General features: G+C 45.8%; 3 non-coding genes across 3 annotated transcripts; all 3 read left to right on the forward strand.

Moving 5' to 3' along the window:
• Nucleotides 1-357: 357 nt before the first annotated feature.
• On the forward strand, nt 358-428 carry Trnag-gcc (transfer RNA glycine (anticodon GCC)). Its single transcript has one exon. It is a non-coding gene; the product is annotated as a tRNA-Gly (tRNA).
• Nucleotides 429-506: 78 nt separating this feature from the next.
• Trnag-gcc (transfer RNA glycine (anticodon GCC)) lies at nt 507-577 on the forward strand. The gene has a single exon. It is a non-coding gene; the product is annotated as a tRNA-Gly (tRNA).
• Nucleotides 578-655: 78 nt separating this feature from the next.
• Trnag-gcc (transfer RNA glycine (anticodon GCC)) lies at nt 656-726 on the forward strand. Its single transcript has one exon. It is a non-coding gene; the product is annotated as a tRNA-Gly (tRNA).
• Nucleotides 727-15,741: the final 15,015 nt, after the last annotated feature.

Consider the following 15,741-nt stretch of genomic DNA (forward strand, 5'->3'; position numbering starts at 1 on the left):
CGCGGTGACCGGAGACTGTCGCCCCGCCGCTGAGGCTCCCGCCACCTGGCCGGGCGGGTCATCCAACTCCCCGGCTTTCGTCGTATCTATATTTTGATTTTTTAGTATAGTCAGATACTAAATTATAGTTGTTATTTTTTATGTTACTGGTGTCACTTAAAGCATTATGTTTTTGTTACTGTTATTTATTGTAATTAAAACAGCAAAAGACATGCAAGTCAAAAAGTTGTGTTTGTCATATATCGTTCTTCTGCCTCAATACATTTATCTTATCAATCATATATTTTTACTTTTCCAAAAACAATATATATTTTATAACACCATGTATAAATAGAGCAATTTTCGAGTGATATTCAAGCATCGGTGGTTCAGTGGTAGAATTCTCGCCTGCCACGCGGGAGGCCCGGGTTCGATTCCCGGCCGATGCACACTTTTGTCTATTCTTTTAGCTTTTTATTCATAGCTTTGGCTTTCACTATTACGATGCACAATCCAGATGTTCCTAAGCATCGGTGGTTCAGTGGTAGAATTCTCGCCTGCCACGCGGGAGGCCCGGGTTCGATTCCCGGCCGATGCACACTTTTGTCTATTCTTTTAACTTTTTATTCATAGCTTTGGCTTTCACTATTACGATGCACAATCCAGGTGTCTTTAAGCATCGGTGGTTCAGTGGTAGAATTCTCGCCTGCCACGCGGGAGGCCCGGGTTCGATTCCCGGCCGATGCACATTTTTATCTTTTGTTTTAAATACTTATAAAATCGAAAGAAAAAGGGAGAGGTATTATATTTCTTTTTTAATGATGTTACTGATGTTTTAATACTGATTGCGGATGGGTGGGTGGGAAGTGGATGAATGCGTGGACTTGTGGGTGGATGATATGGCGGGACGGTGAGGGGGATGGGTGAATTGGTGGGGCGACATGGTGAGGGGTGGGTGGACGTGTGAGGGGTGGGTGGACGTATGAGGGGTGGGTCAACGTGCTCCCCATTCCCCCCCTTGAAGGCCGCTGTGGCTTCGTCCGCACTGAATAATGGAGGCCTTTTGTCTTACGAGTCTGGTGATACATAATTAAGCATCTTTTATTCACCGCCATTGTCTTCCGAGTAATGAATCATGCCGCGCGCTGATGTGCTGCTTCCGGGAGCGTTCGGTGTCGTCGGGCGTCGGGAAAATGTCACGCCGGGCCGAAATTACCTCGCGCCGAACCGTCCCGCGTGATAACTTATTTCAGGGGGCACTAGCTTGTTTTTTCCTTTCTTCGCTCGCTTCCCTTTAGCGGCCCGTGATTATTCCTTCCGTTATTTTGTCGATATATTGGGTTGCGTGCGGTTGGGGATGAGCGGAACGGTGGAGGAGGAGGAGGAGGAGTAAGTGGAGGTGGAGGAGGAGGTGGAGTGGGGAGAGAGAGGGAGGAAGGAGGGGGGTGAAGTAAGGCTCTCCTCGTAATTGCGAAGCAGGAATCTTTTATTATACTTTCTTGGTTTATTGAAGTGAGGCAAAGGAGGAGGAAGAGGAGAAGGAGGAGGAAGAAAAAAGGAGGAAGAGGAGAAGGAGAAAGAATAGGAGGAAGAGGAGGAGAAGAAAAAGAAGAAGAAAAAGGAGGAGGAGAAGGCAGAAGAAGAAAAAAGAGAATGAGAAGAAGAAGGAGAAGGAAGAAGAGGAGGGGAAGAAGAAAGGTGAAAGTAAAGGAAAAAGAAATAAAGAAGATGAAGGATACAGAGAAGGAGGAGAAGGAAGAAGAGGCGAACGAGAAGAAGGAAAGGAAAAGGAAAAATGTGAAAATAAAGATGAAATTAAATAGAAAAATAGCAAAACCGCGAAAAAGGAGGGCCATAAAAGGACGAGGAGCACTAAATCGACGCGGAATGTTCATGGGAAGTGTTAATTAACTTCATAAATCGCTAGGTAATGTAAAGGCACTCAGGTGTTCTTTAAGCACCCTAACACCTCAATTAAGACCCTCGTGAGCTGCAGGTGATGTAACGACGCTCAGGTAATCTTCGAACCCTTGTATGTATTTCTGAAACCCGCTTTGACACTACAGTGGAGACCTGAACTTACTCTCTAGGTGATAATATGATAATCAAATCTTCTTTCAGTATTATCTAACCCCAAAAACGAGCCTTGAAAGCTTGCCTTGAAACTTTAAAAGGCAACAACTAAATGGAGACCTGAACTTACTCTCTAGGTGATAAAATGATAATCAAGTCTTCTTTCAGTATTAACTAACCCCAAAAACGAGCCTTGAAAGTTTGCCTTGAAACTTTAAAAGGCAACACCTAAATGAAGACCTTAACTTACTCTCTAGGTGGTAAAGCAGTATTTAAGTCTTCTTTAAATGTCATCCACTCTTAAAACGAGTCCTGAAATCTTGCCTTGAAACCTTAAAAACCTTTGAATGACGATCAAATCCCATCTGTATTACTAACTACTAACTGAACTTACTCTCTAGGTGATAATAACAGTATTCAAGGCTTCTTCAGTTATTCTCTAACTCTAAAAAACAGCCTTGAAACCTTGCCTTGAAACCCTGAGAGCCTTGAAACGACTAATTCCTATCTATAATTCGAACTGAGGAAGTGTGACCTAGATACAGTGTTCAAAGCTTCTATAATCTTCATCTAACCCTACAGAAACCGACTTGAAACGACTCCTAAATCCTATCTGTAATACCAACTAGGAAATCGTCACGTAGGAACAGTATTCAAATTTTCTCTAACCTTCTTTTGTCCTTTCTTCTATCAGTCTATCTTCCTTTCTTCCTCCTCTTTTCTATCCAACTAATTAACATTGAAACAGTATAATAGTCTTCTGTAACCTTCTATCCTTACGAGCAAACTTGGATCGACGAGGAAGAACAATCAGTAATACCACATTGGGAAGCGTGCGTGACCTTGGAGCCCTCAAAGCCAAGTTTCAGACTCAACAAAACGGAAACTCAACTCCACTCAGCTCATCGTCGATTCCCGAGTAATATCCCCCATTCCGCCGCCTCAAGACCCGCCTCACGCGATCCTGTTTTCGTGGCCGCAAGAGAACCATCAAAACTTCGTCCACTTTCTTCGTTCGCTGATAATCCATAGCGAGATCGATGTCCCCAAGTTTTCTCTTCTTGGACTTCGATTACTGAGTGTTGCGGTGCTTGGCGTGACGCTCTGCCCGCCCACCTGATGAGCCGAGTATCGCAGAAGTGGAATTAGTGTGCATGGAAGGCGTTACAGATCCTTGAATCCATAACCAAATCGATGTCTCAAGTTTTCTCTTCTTGGACTTCGATTACTGAGTGTTGCGGTGCTTGGCGTGACGCTCTGCCCGCCCACCTGATGAGCCGAGTATCGCAGAAGTGGAATTAGTGTGAATGGAAGGCGTTACAGATCCTCTTCTTGGACTTCGATTTGCTGAGTGTTGCGTGCTGCGTGACGCTCTGCCGGCCCACCCGATGAGCCGAGTATCGCAGAAGTGGAATTAGGAAGAATGAAAGCGTTACAGATCCTTGAGTCCCTAACCAAATCGATGTCTCAAGTTCTCTCTTCTTGGACTTCGATTTGGCAGTTGCGGTGCTTGGCGTGACGCTCTGCCCGCCCACCCGATGAGCCGAGTATCGCAGAAGTGGAATTAGGAAGAATGAAAGCGTTACAGATCCTTGAGTCCCTAACAAGATCGATGTTTCAAGTTCTCCCTTCTTGGACTTCGATTACTAAGTGTTGCGGTACCTGGCGTGACACTGCCCGCCCACCTGATGAGCCGAGTACGCAAGGGTGAAATTACTGTAAAAGGAAGGCGTTAGGGATGCTTGAGGGAGTGTTACCGTCTCTAAGGCTCCTGGGAAGGGATCACGCGAGCTCCTATATTGAAATTACCCGTCCGTGCGTGCTTCGAGGGACAGACACACGGATTTTCTGCTCTCGGTTCGATGACGACGGAGCAAGATTTAATGGAGGCTTGTGGCGTTCTCAAGGCGACACGCGAGCTGGGAGTGGTTTTGTGTGAGCGTGTGTGAGAGTACGTGTGTGAGAGAGATAGACATAGGCGGATAGACAAATAGACAGGCGTTGTGTGTGTTTGTGAGAGTACGTGTGTGAGAGAGATAGACATAGACGGATAGACAAATAGACAGACGGTGTGTGTGTGTGTGTGTGTGTGTGTATAAGAGATAGACGGATAGATAGAATGTACTTATATGTTTGTTTTGGGTTTCTACGAAGTTAAAACAAAACTCAAACCCTCCTACAGCTGTTCTTTAATATTCTTCTCCCCTTTCTTTTCTTCCTTATCTTATTATCATGTTTAAAAAGTATAGGGGAGGGTATCAGGACACCTCTCCTCCCAAAATTGACCCTTCTTTCGGACACCTCCTTGGATTTTTTTTTTTTTTTTTTTTTTTTACCCTTGAGCTGTCTCCTTTGTTGTAAAAAAAAAATAGAAAAAGGTAGAAAACAATAGATAGTTTGTTTACTTAAGTCTCCGTTCACGTCTTTCCTCTCTCTCCTCCTTCCTCTCTCTCCCTCCCTCTCTTTCCTTCCTACGCTCCCTTCCTTCCTCACCTCTCGTTAGCTCCTCTCTGATTCCCTCTTCCCCTTCTCTCCTTCCCTCCTTCGTTACCTTCACACCTCCACACACACGCACGCACGCACGCACACGTCTCTTCCTCAACAATGCACTTTTACCGTTCTCTTCCTCTTCCTCCTCCTCCTCCTCCTCCTCCTCGTTTAGTCTCTTCCTCTTCCTTTTTTATATTCTTGTTCTTCTTCTCCCCTTCATTCTTCTTTGCCCTTCTGTCTTTTTTCCTTTTTTTTGGTCTTGTCATTCTCCTCTTTATTTTCTTTTTCTTCCTCTTCCTCCTTCTTCAATACTTCCTCCTCCAACTCCTCTTTTATATTTGTTTTTCTTCCTCTTCCTCCTCCTTCTCCTTCTATTCCTTTTTACTAAGCAGACTTGACTCTATTACCCCTATCGATATTTTCTACTTTCATTTATCTTGTTCTCCTCTTCCTCTTTCTCTTCTTCTTCTCTTTTATATCCCTACCACTTCCTCTACTTCTCTCTTCTTTATTCCTTCTCTTACACCTCCTTTCTATCCATCCATCCATCCACCGTACTTGACTCTACACCCATATCACTATTTCTCTTGTTAATCTTCTTTTCCTCCTACCTAACCCTGCATTTTCCTCCCTCTATCTCTCCCTCAACCCACATTTTACACCTCCTGTCCGCCCATCCATCGAACTTGACTCTACACCCATATCACTATTTCTCTTGCTAACCTTCTTTCCCTTTGATATAACCCTGCAGCCTTTTCCTATCTCTCCCTCAACCCACCTTTTGCACCTCCTAACCGTCCATCCATCCACCGAACTTGACTCAATACACTCCCTCGGTCACTCTCTCTCGCAGTCTCTCTCATCACTCGTTCAATCTATTTACTTTTGCTTCCCAAACCGCGAGTCGCCGCCGCAGCTCCAGGACCCGAGATTTCAGCGCCAGGGAATTCCGCCGCCTATTGGAGCTGCTTGGCCTCGCTGGCAACACAATTAGCAGCTGTCATGCGTCGCGGAATGCCGATGATGTTGATGTTTGAGGCGAGAAAACCGAGCGAGCGAGTGACGAAGTGAGGACGTGGGGGTGAAGAGAGAGAGGGAGAGAGAGAGAGAGAAGGGGAGAGAGGAAGAGAGAAAGAGACTGTACCAGGGAGAGGGAGAGAGATGTAAACAGATATATACAGAAAGACGGATAGATAGACAGACAGGAGAAAAGGAGGCAGGAGGAAGAAGAGCAATAGGAGGAGGAAGAGGAAGAGGACGATAGGATAGGATAGATAGATACGCAGTTAGTTAGACAGATAGAAAGAACAGGATAGGGACAAAAGTGGCCACCAGGAGAAAGAAGAAGAAGAGGAGGAGGAGGAGGGAGGCTGCAGGGAGTAATTGGGTGAGGAGAGGGGAAAACAAAGTGCAGTCTAGAGGGGAATGTGAGGGGATTGGGGAAGGGAGAGGAAAAGTGGCCTGGGTGGAGGGTGAGGCGTGTGTGTGTGTGTGTGTGTGTGTGTGTGTGTGTGTGAGATAAGGCAGGAGCATCCATATAGAAAAAAGACGAGGGGAAAGAAAGCTAAAAGGAGGAGAAAGGAAGGAGTGGATTAGATATCGTAAGGAAGAGAAAGAGGGGAATGAGATGAGATAAGGGAAGGAAAGGAAAGATAAGGTAAAGTAAGGTTAGATAAGGTAATGTAAGGTAAGAGACAGTAAGATAAGGTAAAGTTAAGTTAGATTACGTAAAGAAAGGTAAAAAAACGGTTAGGTGAGGTTAGATACAGTAAGGATTGATTAGGCAAGGTAAGGTAAGAAGGTGAGATTATATGCGGTTAGGTTTGATTAGGCAAGGTAATGTTAGGTAAGGTAAGGTTAGGTTAGATAAGGTAAGGGAAGATTAGATAAAGACAGGTAAGGTAAGGTGAAGTTAGATAAGGTGAAATAAGCCACAACAAGATTAGGTAAGACAAGACAAAGTTAGGTTAGGCAAGGTAAGGTTAGGTAAGGTAAAGTTAGGTTAGATAAGGTAAGGGAAGATTAGATAAAGACAGGTAAGGTAAGGTTAAGTTAGGTAAGGTGAGATAGCCCACAATAAGATTAGGTAAGACAAGGTAAGGTTAGGCAAGATAAGGTCGGGTTAAGCAAGGTAAACTAAGGTAAGGCCAGGTGAGGAAAGACCAGGTAAGGTTAGGCAAGGTGAACTAAGGTCAGGTAAGGTAAGGTAAGACCAGGTAAGGTTAGGAAAGGTAAGGTAAGGTCAGGTAAGGTTAGGCAAGGTAAGGTAAGGCCAGGTAAGGTAAGGCCAGGTAAGGTAAGGTAAGGCCAGGTAAGGTAAGGGCACAGGTAGGAGGCGGAGGCGGTAATAAGGCGGGCGGCATAATGAGAGGCACATCGTCTTGCGCACCAGTGATTACCTCGCGCCAGACGCCTCCTGATTAGCCCCGTTAATTACCCCCTTACCTGTCCCCCCTCCCTTACCTCCCTCTCCCTCCCTCTCTCTCCCTGAGGCGGCTTTGCATGCGTCACGGTTCACACGAGTAATCTTGCTGTGGTGGAGGCTGTGCTAGTATTTTCTTGGTGATGACCTGCTCTTGTTGTTGTTTTTGTTGTTGTTGAGGGGTGAGTGAGTCGGGGGTGGGGGTACCGTTTGCTTTCTCCTCCTCTTCTTTTTCTTCTTCGTTTTCTTCCTCCTCTTCGTCTCCTTCCTCTCCTTCGTCTTCTTTCTCCTTCTCGTTCGTCTTTTTTTCTTCTCCATGTCTTCTTCCTCTTCCTAATTTTCATCCTCTCTCTTACTTCTCTTCCTGTTCTTCCTCATTCTCTTTCTTTATTTTATTGCTTCTCTTCCTCCTCCTCCTCCTCCTCCTCGTAAAACTCCTCATGCTGATCATCTTCGTCCTTGTTCACTTCCTCCTTAACATCATCTTCCCTCCTCCTCCTCCTCCTCCTCCTCCTGACCTTGGTGGTGGTCGGTACAGGCATTTCCACTCCCCGTTGCATTCTCATGTCCTAGTTCGTTAGTTTGTTGGTTCGCAGGCGTGTGTCGGAGGCTCCAGAAGTCTTGCGTGGCTCTGAACGTATTGCAGACTCGTTTTATAAGTTCAATTTGTGTCTTGGTGTTAAGTTTGTGTTAGTAGAAAGACTGCAATGTGATCTTTTTTACCTTCCTTCAGTGGCAATCTCTCTCTGGGCCTTATTCTTAAATATTTTTGTGCCTGAGTTCATATATTTTACAAGGCTTTCCTAGGCGTTTTGAGCTTTTCCAGGGGTAGTTTTATGACCCTGGTGGTAGTTTGACCTTTCTCCTCTACCATTAACCTTAAAAAACACTCATCAGGACCCGACTGATCTCCTTATTGACCTTTGGAAATAGTCGATGTGAGGCGGGAGAGTCTGAAAATACCGACTTCAAGCTTGTTTTGTTTCCTGAAACCACCGCTGCAGGTTGAGTGGCGCTGCTGTCGTCCGGTCTAATTCTTCTCCTTCAAACGTTCTGGCATCCTTAATTCCACAGGTGCCTTCTCTTCTTCCTCTTCATCCTCCTCCTCCTTCTCCTTCTCTCCTCCTCCTCTTATTCCTTCCCATGTCTTCCTCCTTCCTTCATCTACCGTGGGAATAATTATGAGAGCGAATATTTGCCCCGATATTGAAGTCTTCGGCGGTCTTGTGCGAATATGTTTTTTTTTTCTTTCGGCGGGAACTTTATCGTTGTCGAGGCAAGTAATTAAGCAAAGGTTATTAATTAAGGCGAAGAGATAATTTAGCGTGAGGTCCTCGCGCGGCATCTCGGGAGGATCTTCGTTGTTTATCTACACACGCTACGCTGAGTTTGATGATAATGAGAGTGAGTGAGGTTGATAAAAGGAGGAGGAGGAGGAAGAGAAAGAGGAGGACGGGTAGAAGAAGGGAATAAAGGAAAGTAAAAACAGAGAGGAGAGAGAAAGGAAGAAGGTGGAGGAAGATAAAATTAGAAGACGAACAGGAAAAAAAAAGAGGAAAATATGATTAGGGAAGAATGTGAGAAGGGAGAGAGAGACAGAAGGGAAGAAAGATGAATAAGAAGAAGAGGAGAGGAAAGAGAAGGAGGGACAAAGAAAAGAAAGGAAATGAAGAAGATTAGGAATAAAAGGAGATAGAAGAAGTATGAACGAGGAAAAAAAATACTTGAGTAAACATATATGAATAAGGAAAGAAAGAAAAGAGAAAGTTTTAGCAAAAAGGGAAGGAAAAGTTAGAGAAGAATAAGGGAAATAAGATAAACATAAAGAAAATAATAGAGAAAAAAAGAAAAAAAGATCGTGGGGAGAAAGATAATATACGTCAAAAGATGAGAAATATAAAGTTAGTTAAATACAAAGAAAACGATATAAATAAACAAGAAATACATCGTGCAAAGGAAGGAAATCGAGACTAAAAATACAATACCTCGGAAAATCTTACACATTGGGCGGGAGGAAAATTATGGCGCCAAGCAGGAAGCCCTCAAGCCGCATCTTTACCCGGCCAAGCAACACGCGAAAAATTCCTCCGGAGGCTCCCGCGAAATTATTCCTCGACGCCTCTTCCACCGATACCCTCGTTCGAATCCAACTCCATAATTTCTCTTCCTCTTCCTTTTCTTTATATTTTTTCCTCTTTGCCATTTCTCTCTTCCTCCCTTTTCCCCTCCGTCCTTTGCCTCTCCGTCTTTCTCCTTTCCTAATTCTCCTTCCCTCCTTTTCTCCTCTCCTTCCCCTTCCCTCTTCTTCCCTCATCCCCATCTCCTCTTCCTCTCCTTCCCATTCCACAGATGCCTTCTCTTCTTTTCCTGCCTATTCCTCCTCCTTCTTCATCTTCTCCTCTTCTCCCATGCCAGGTCTTCCTCCCTCCTTCAAGCACCGTTGGAATCCTGCTCCAGAATTCCCTGCGAAGTCCTGAAGAGTCCATCCCTCTCCCTCCTCTTTCTTTCCCTCCCTCCCTCTCCCTCTCCTCCTCCTTCTCATTCCTTCCTTCACCATCGTTCGAATCAGGCCTCAAAAATGTTATCCAAAGGTCCAGAAGACTTCCTCCCTCTCGACTCCTCCCTCCTTCCATCCTTCCTTCTCTCTCCCTCTCCTCCCATCCTATTTCTCCTTCCTTCCTTCCCTCCTTCACCATCGTTCGAATCCAAAGACTTCCTCCCTCTCTGCCTTTCCTTCCTTCCTTCCCTGCCTCTCCTCCTCCCTTCTCCCCGCCAGTCCTCCTCCCCATCCCTTTCCTCCCCCGTGCAGAGTGTGAGCAAAATATTGGCCCTGCCGCCTCCCCTGCATTCTCCCCCTTCCCAAATGGCTGTTGCCACATAATTACCGCTGCACACTCATTTTCCAGGCCCAACAAATACCAGGGAAAAGCTTGGTTAATGACATTTTAATTTGCCTAATTATATTCTGGCCAATCAGCCACCCTGGCCTCGCCGCGCCCGCCCGCCCGCCCGCCCGACACCTTTTCTTGCGTGCTTGTTGTCCCCCGCCCTGTGTGTGTGTGTGTGTGTGGGGGGGGGGGGAGTGCGTGGGTGAGAGAGAGATAGAGGGAGAGATACAGAAACACACACACACACACACACACACACACACACACACACACACACACACACAATTTTATCACTGAACATCTAAGCTTCAATACTCCTTTTCGTCCTCTCTCTATCTCTCTCTCTCTTCATTGATATAAGTATAAGCCTTTCTTGCCTTCGCTTTCGCCCTTGTCCTGTCACCTCCACGTCCTCAAGTCACCTCTAGCCTTACATGTATATCTATTTGACAACTCTTGCTCGTTTTCTTTCGTAGATGTCGTTGAGGGGGTTCTTTTTTATTCTTGTCTAGCTTGTGGTCTGGTGCCTTGCGAGAACCTCTTAAACGGTGCCTAGCCAACCTTCCTCTTCTTCTTCCTCCCCCTCTTCCTCCTCCTACTCCTCCTCCTCCTCCTCCTCCTTGTGTCGCCGCGCCGCCCGTCCTCCTGCCTCCAATAATTAAGTAATTACTGGCCGCTATGACGGAGTCGCGCCAGGTGGAGGCAGTTCCTCGGCCCTGCAACATTTACCCCCCCCCCCCCTGTCACCCCGCCCCCCTGCGCTTCCCTCCTCCCCTTGTGCACTCCCTCAAGCCTCAGCAACACACACACACACACACACACACACACACACACACACACACACACACACACACACACACACACACACACACACACACACACACACACACAAAAAAACACAACCCAGAGGAAACACTTACAACGGGAGCAAAAACTTGACTTTGGGGGAAAACGGTATAAAAAAGGAGCCACAGAGAGGACGTGAAAGCAGACGGAAGGAAACTGTAAGACTAAGACGCACACACACACACACACACACACACACACACACACACACACACACACACACACACACACACACACACACACACACACCTGCTTCCGTACTCACCTATCACCTTCGCTCTTTTTTTCCGTGTTGCCTTAAGTCTTTTGTCCCCTTGCCAGCTGTTGTTTCCTTCGCCCGCACCGACTTGGCCTTGGCGCGCGGTACTCCGGATCATTCTCACGGCGCCGAAGATCACACATTTCACAAGGCTCTCATCGGCGTCGCGGGCATTTCCAGGGGTAGCTTCATGACCCTTCTGGTAGACTAACCCTTCTTCTGCATCATGAGTCGAAGGAAACATGCATTAGACCCTGAGTGATGTCTTTTTCGGCCCTTGGAAGTTGTTGTTGTGTGAGAGGCGGAAGTGACTGACAATACGGTCCTCGCGATCAGACCCAAGACAGTCGCCCATCGCGTCGCCTACCACGTGCCGCGTCGACTCCACTCACCTTTTGTTCTGATCCTTTTTACACCTGAGTGACGAATCTATTGTCTTCGAGGACGGTGCAGATGACGGCACGGTGACTTTTCCCTCCTGTCAGTCCTCAAGTTTTCGTCTCTATGACATTGTTTTGGTTGTAAGACTTAATCCTTTTACGGCCTAGTGACCCTCGAATCTGTTGTCTAAGGATGGTATAGGTGACAGCTTGATTCTTTTTCCCTTTCCTATCATTCCTGCGTCTCCCTTTCTATAATATTTTGGTTGTGTTAAGACTTCAATCCTTTTTACAACTGAATGACCCACGAATCTGTTGTCTAAGGATGGTATCGGTGACAGCCTGATTCATTTCCCTCTCCTGTCACACCCGCGTCTTCTAATCCTCTATAACTTTGTGGTATGTAGACTTCAATCCTTTTTACACCTCAATAACCCATGATCTTTTGTCTCCCACGTCGATATAGGTGACAGCCTGATTCTTTACCCTCTCCTGTCACTCCCGCGTCTCCTAGTCCTCTATAACTCTGTGGTTTTTAGAATTCAATCCTTTTTACACCTCAATAACACATGATCTTTTGTCTCCCAGGGCGGTATAGGTGACAGCCTGATTCTTTTTCCCTCCTGTCATTTCTTCCTGGTTTCTTCCTTTATAACTCTATGGTGGTGGTTGTAAGTCTTCAATCCTTCAAGAGTAGAATATCATACCTTTTAGAATTGGATTAGATCAGACTTCAGGAGTTTAGTGCACATTATCAGAGTAGGATATAGCGGGAAACCTCTTTATAATCGTATAGTTAGCCTTTGTTCTGTGTCTGTTACTATGAGAAACAGGTTTAGAGCGAATTTAAGATGATTTTGTGATAAGCTTTTTAACTTAATCCTTATCAGTGTTGGGAAATGAAGTTTGGTTTGACTCCCTTCAGTCCGAGGATGATTAGAAATAGATGGATAAAATGTTAGATAGATAAATATGGAGAGAGAGAGAGAGAGACTCGAGAAAGGGTAGGGAGAGGAAGGCAGCTTGGGTTAGTTTCCGATCATTCCTCCCTCCCTTCCTCCCCTCCTTCCCTTCCTTCCTTCCTTCCTTCCTTTCCTCCCCATCTCACCCATCTGCTCTGGAGGGGACGGGGAAGGAAGAGGAGGAGGAGGAGAAGGAAGGAGGGGATGCGGCGTGTATGGGCTTGGCGAGGGTGGCTTGGAAGGGGAAGTGGAGGAACAAAAGATATAATGGAGAGGCTGTTGGGGTGTTGGTGCTGTCAGAAAAGTTGTTTACAGGTTAGTCTTTCCCGGCCTAGTGAGACAAACAGAAGGTGAAGGAAATGTGCAAATCTTTATTCTTACTCTTTTCCCTGGTTATATTTTGATTGTGAAGCTGAGAATGCGACATAACGAAGAAAGTGCTTGTGGTTACTTAGGAATATGTTGTGTTGTTATGATTATGTTAGCCTTTTGTGATGGTTCGTGTCGCGACGCTCAGAGACAAACAGAAGGTGAAGGAAATGTGCAAATCTTTTTTCTTCCTCTTGTCCCTGGTTATAATTTTGATTGCGAAGCTGAGAATACGAAATAACGAAGAAAGTGCTTGTGGTTACTTAGGAATATGTTGTGTTGTTATGATTATGTTAGCCTTTAGTGATGGTTCCTGTCGCGACGCTCAGAGACAAACAGAAGGTGACTTTATTCTTAAATAACGAAGAAAGTGCATGTGGTTACTTAGGAATATGTTGTGTTGTTATGATTATGTTAGCCTTTAGTGATGGTTCCTGTCGCGACGCTCAGAGACAAACAGAAGGCGAAGAAAATATGCAAATCCTTATTCTTCCTCTTCTCCCTGGTAATAACTTTAATTGTGAAGCTGAGAATAGGAAATAACGAGGAGTGCTTGTGGTTACCTAGGGAAATGTTGCGTTGTTAGGATTGTGTTAGCTTTTTGTAGACAGACCAATAGATAGATAAAGATAAAATTAGATACATATTGGTTTTAAAGAATTTCCCACTCACTCACTCACTCACTCATTCAATATTACACTCAAGTTATTATTTATTTTTTCTATATTTTTATCTCTCATTCTATATCCCTTGCCTCCTTTTCTTTACCTTATTCTCCTTCCTTTCCCTTATCTCTCAACGTCCTGTCTTCTTTCTTCCCCTTCCCTTCCCCTTAACCTCTCCCTCTCTCTCCTCTTCCTCACCCACCTCCCATTCCTTACCTTTCATCCTCATTCCATTCTCTCTCCTTTCCTCATCTATCTCCAAACCCATACCCTTCGCCCAGGTCCTATTCTTCTCTCTCCTCCTCCTCGCGGTAACATGGGCGGCGTGGTGGGCGTGGTAAGCGAATGACGTCACGCCCGGCTGGTGGTATATGGGTGGGCTGCTATTAAGACGTTGGCAGACTGTTGCACGGCCTGGGAGGGAACGGCCGGCTGGGTGGAGCGGCGGGCGGGCAGGCCATTACGAGACGGAGGAGAGGGAGGGCCGAAGTAGTTAAGGATTAGGTACGGAGCCATGGGTGTTAGGGAAGGGTAAACATGTGGACATATAGTGTGGCGGGTATAAAGGGAGCATTCGAAAGTGACCTCTCTTTTGACCGCTCTTCTGTGCTCTCTTTTATAGGGGAAATGGTTAGCGGGCTTATTTTGTCCTTCTTATGCGTTGTTTTCCCTTGAGCTGCTTCCTCTACTGTAAAAAAGAAGTGTGTGTGTGTGTGTGTGTGTGTGTGTGTGTGTGTGTGTGTGTGTGTGTGTGTGTGTGGAAGAGAGATGAAGGGGAGGTTGTGTGTGTACGTGTGTGTGTGTGTATATATGTGTGTGTCAATTTCTTGCCCACTTTCAATGTAATTTCTCAGTACTGTAAAAGATAAGTTGTATGTGTGTTTGTGTGTGTGTGTGGAAAAGGAGAGATGGAGGGGAAGTTGTGTGTACGTGTGTGTGTATGTGTATATGTGTGTGATTTTTTTTTTTTTTTTCCCACTTTCAACACCCTCTCAGTAATTGGTTCTTATCCATTAAAAGCTCAAGGGATCGATGTGACGGATATGACCACCGAGGCCACGCGCATCTATAAAACATGCCTCTAACTTTACCTATACCAGCATCTATAGCACAATAACAAGCAAAACAACGACACAAAGTAACCCAGAATAAGAAATTTACATATACTTTTCATTTCCCCTCCTCCAACACCTTTCCTTTCTCTCCTCTTATCCCTCCTCCTTTCCCTTTCTCCCCAAGACGTGTGAAGGGAGCCGTTAGTGGACAGGTGAGGGAGACAGGTGTTGCGGCTGCCGGTGGTGGTGGTGTTGGCGGTGGCTGAGGCGTCTCTTTCTCACTTTCACCTCCATCGAGCTATTGTCTTCTAAAGCACTAGTTTCCGTCTTGGTCAGCCAGAAGCGGTTTCGTTCCCGTCTGTTGCCCCGTTTTTCCTTCCCCTCCTTCCCCCCCTCATCCTCCTCCTCCTCCTCCTCTCAGGCACTTAAGGATGCTGCATTATACTTTATATATTCGCTTTTTTGTTGTTATTTTTGGTACAGCGAGGAGAGGAGAGGAGAAGAGAGGGAAGGAGAAGAGGAGACACTGTTTCGTTCTCGTCTGCTGCCCTGTTCCTCCTTCCCCACCTTACCTTACCTTACCTAACGTTACCTTACCTTACCTAACATTACCTATCCTAACCTTACCTTACCCTCTCCAAGCTTCTTCCTCCACCTTTTCTCTCCTCCTCCTCCTTCTCCTCCTCTTCTTCCTCCTCCTCCTAACCCATAGAGATGCTGCATTACCCTTTAAATATCCTCTTTTTCGTGGTCATTCTCGGAGCAGCGGACACGTGCCTCAGCTGCCCTACGTGGTGTTCGGGGCTGTTCCTCGTCGCCGCCAATTTCCCTTCGCGCGCAGCAGCTGGCCGTCCACCTGAGCACATTATTTTTACCGAACTGTCATTAAGGATTTTGTTCCAATTTATAAAGTCAGTGAGCAGAGCGAAGTGGTGAGGAGAGGTGTGGAGAGGGGAGGAAAGGGGAGAGAAAGGAGAGGAAAAGAGAGGAGAAGAGGATAGGGCAAAGTAGAGCAGAGAAAAGAGAAGAGAATTGAGGGAAAGGGAAAGGGAAGGGAAAGGAAAGGAAAGGAAAGGAAAGGAAAGGAAAGGAAGGAGAGGAAAGGAAAGGGAAGGGAAGGGAAGAGAAGAGAGATGAGCAGGCTACCTTACCTTTCCTTGTCTTACCTTATCTTACCTTACCTTACCTAACCTAACCTAACTTCACCTAACCTAACCTTACCTTACCTTACCTTACCTAACCTAACCTAACCTAACGTCACCTCACCTTACCCTACCTTACCTCACATACCTTACCTTACATTACCTAACCTAACCTAACCTCACCTTACCCTACCTTACCTTACCTAACCTA

The sequence above is a fragment of the Eriocheir sinensis genome, chromosome 22 (assembly GCF_024679095.1).
Source record: "Eriocheir sinensis breed Jianghai 21 chromosome 22, ASM2467909v1, whole genome shotgun sequence".
NCBI classification, from domain to species: domain Eukaryota; kingdom Metazoa; phylum Arthropoda; class Malacostraca; order Decapoda; family Varunidae; genus Eriocheir; species Eriocheir sinensis.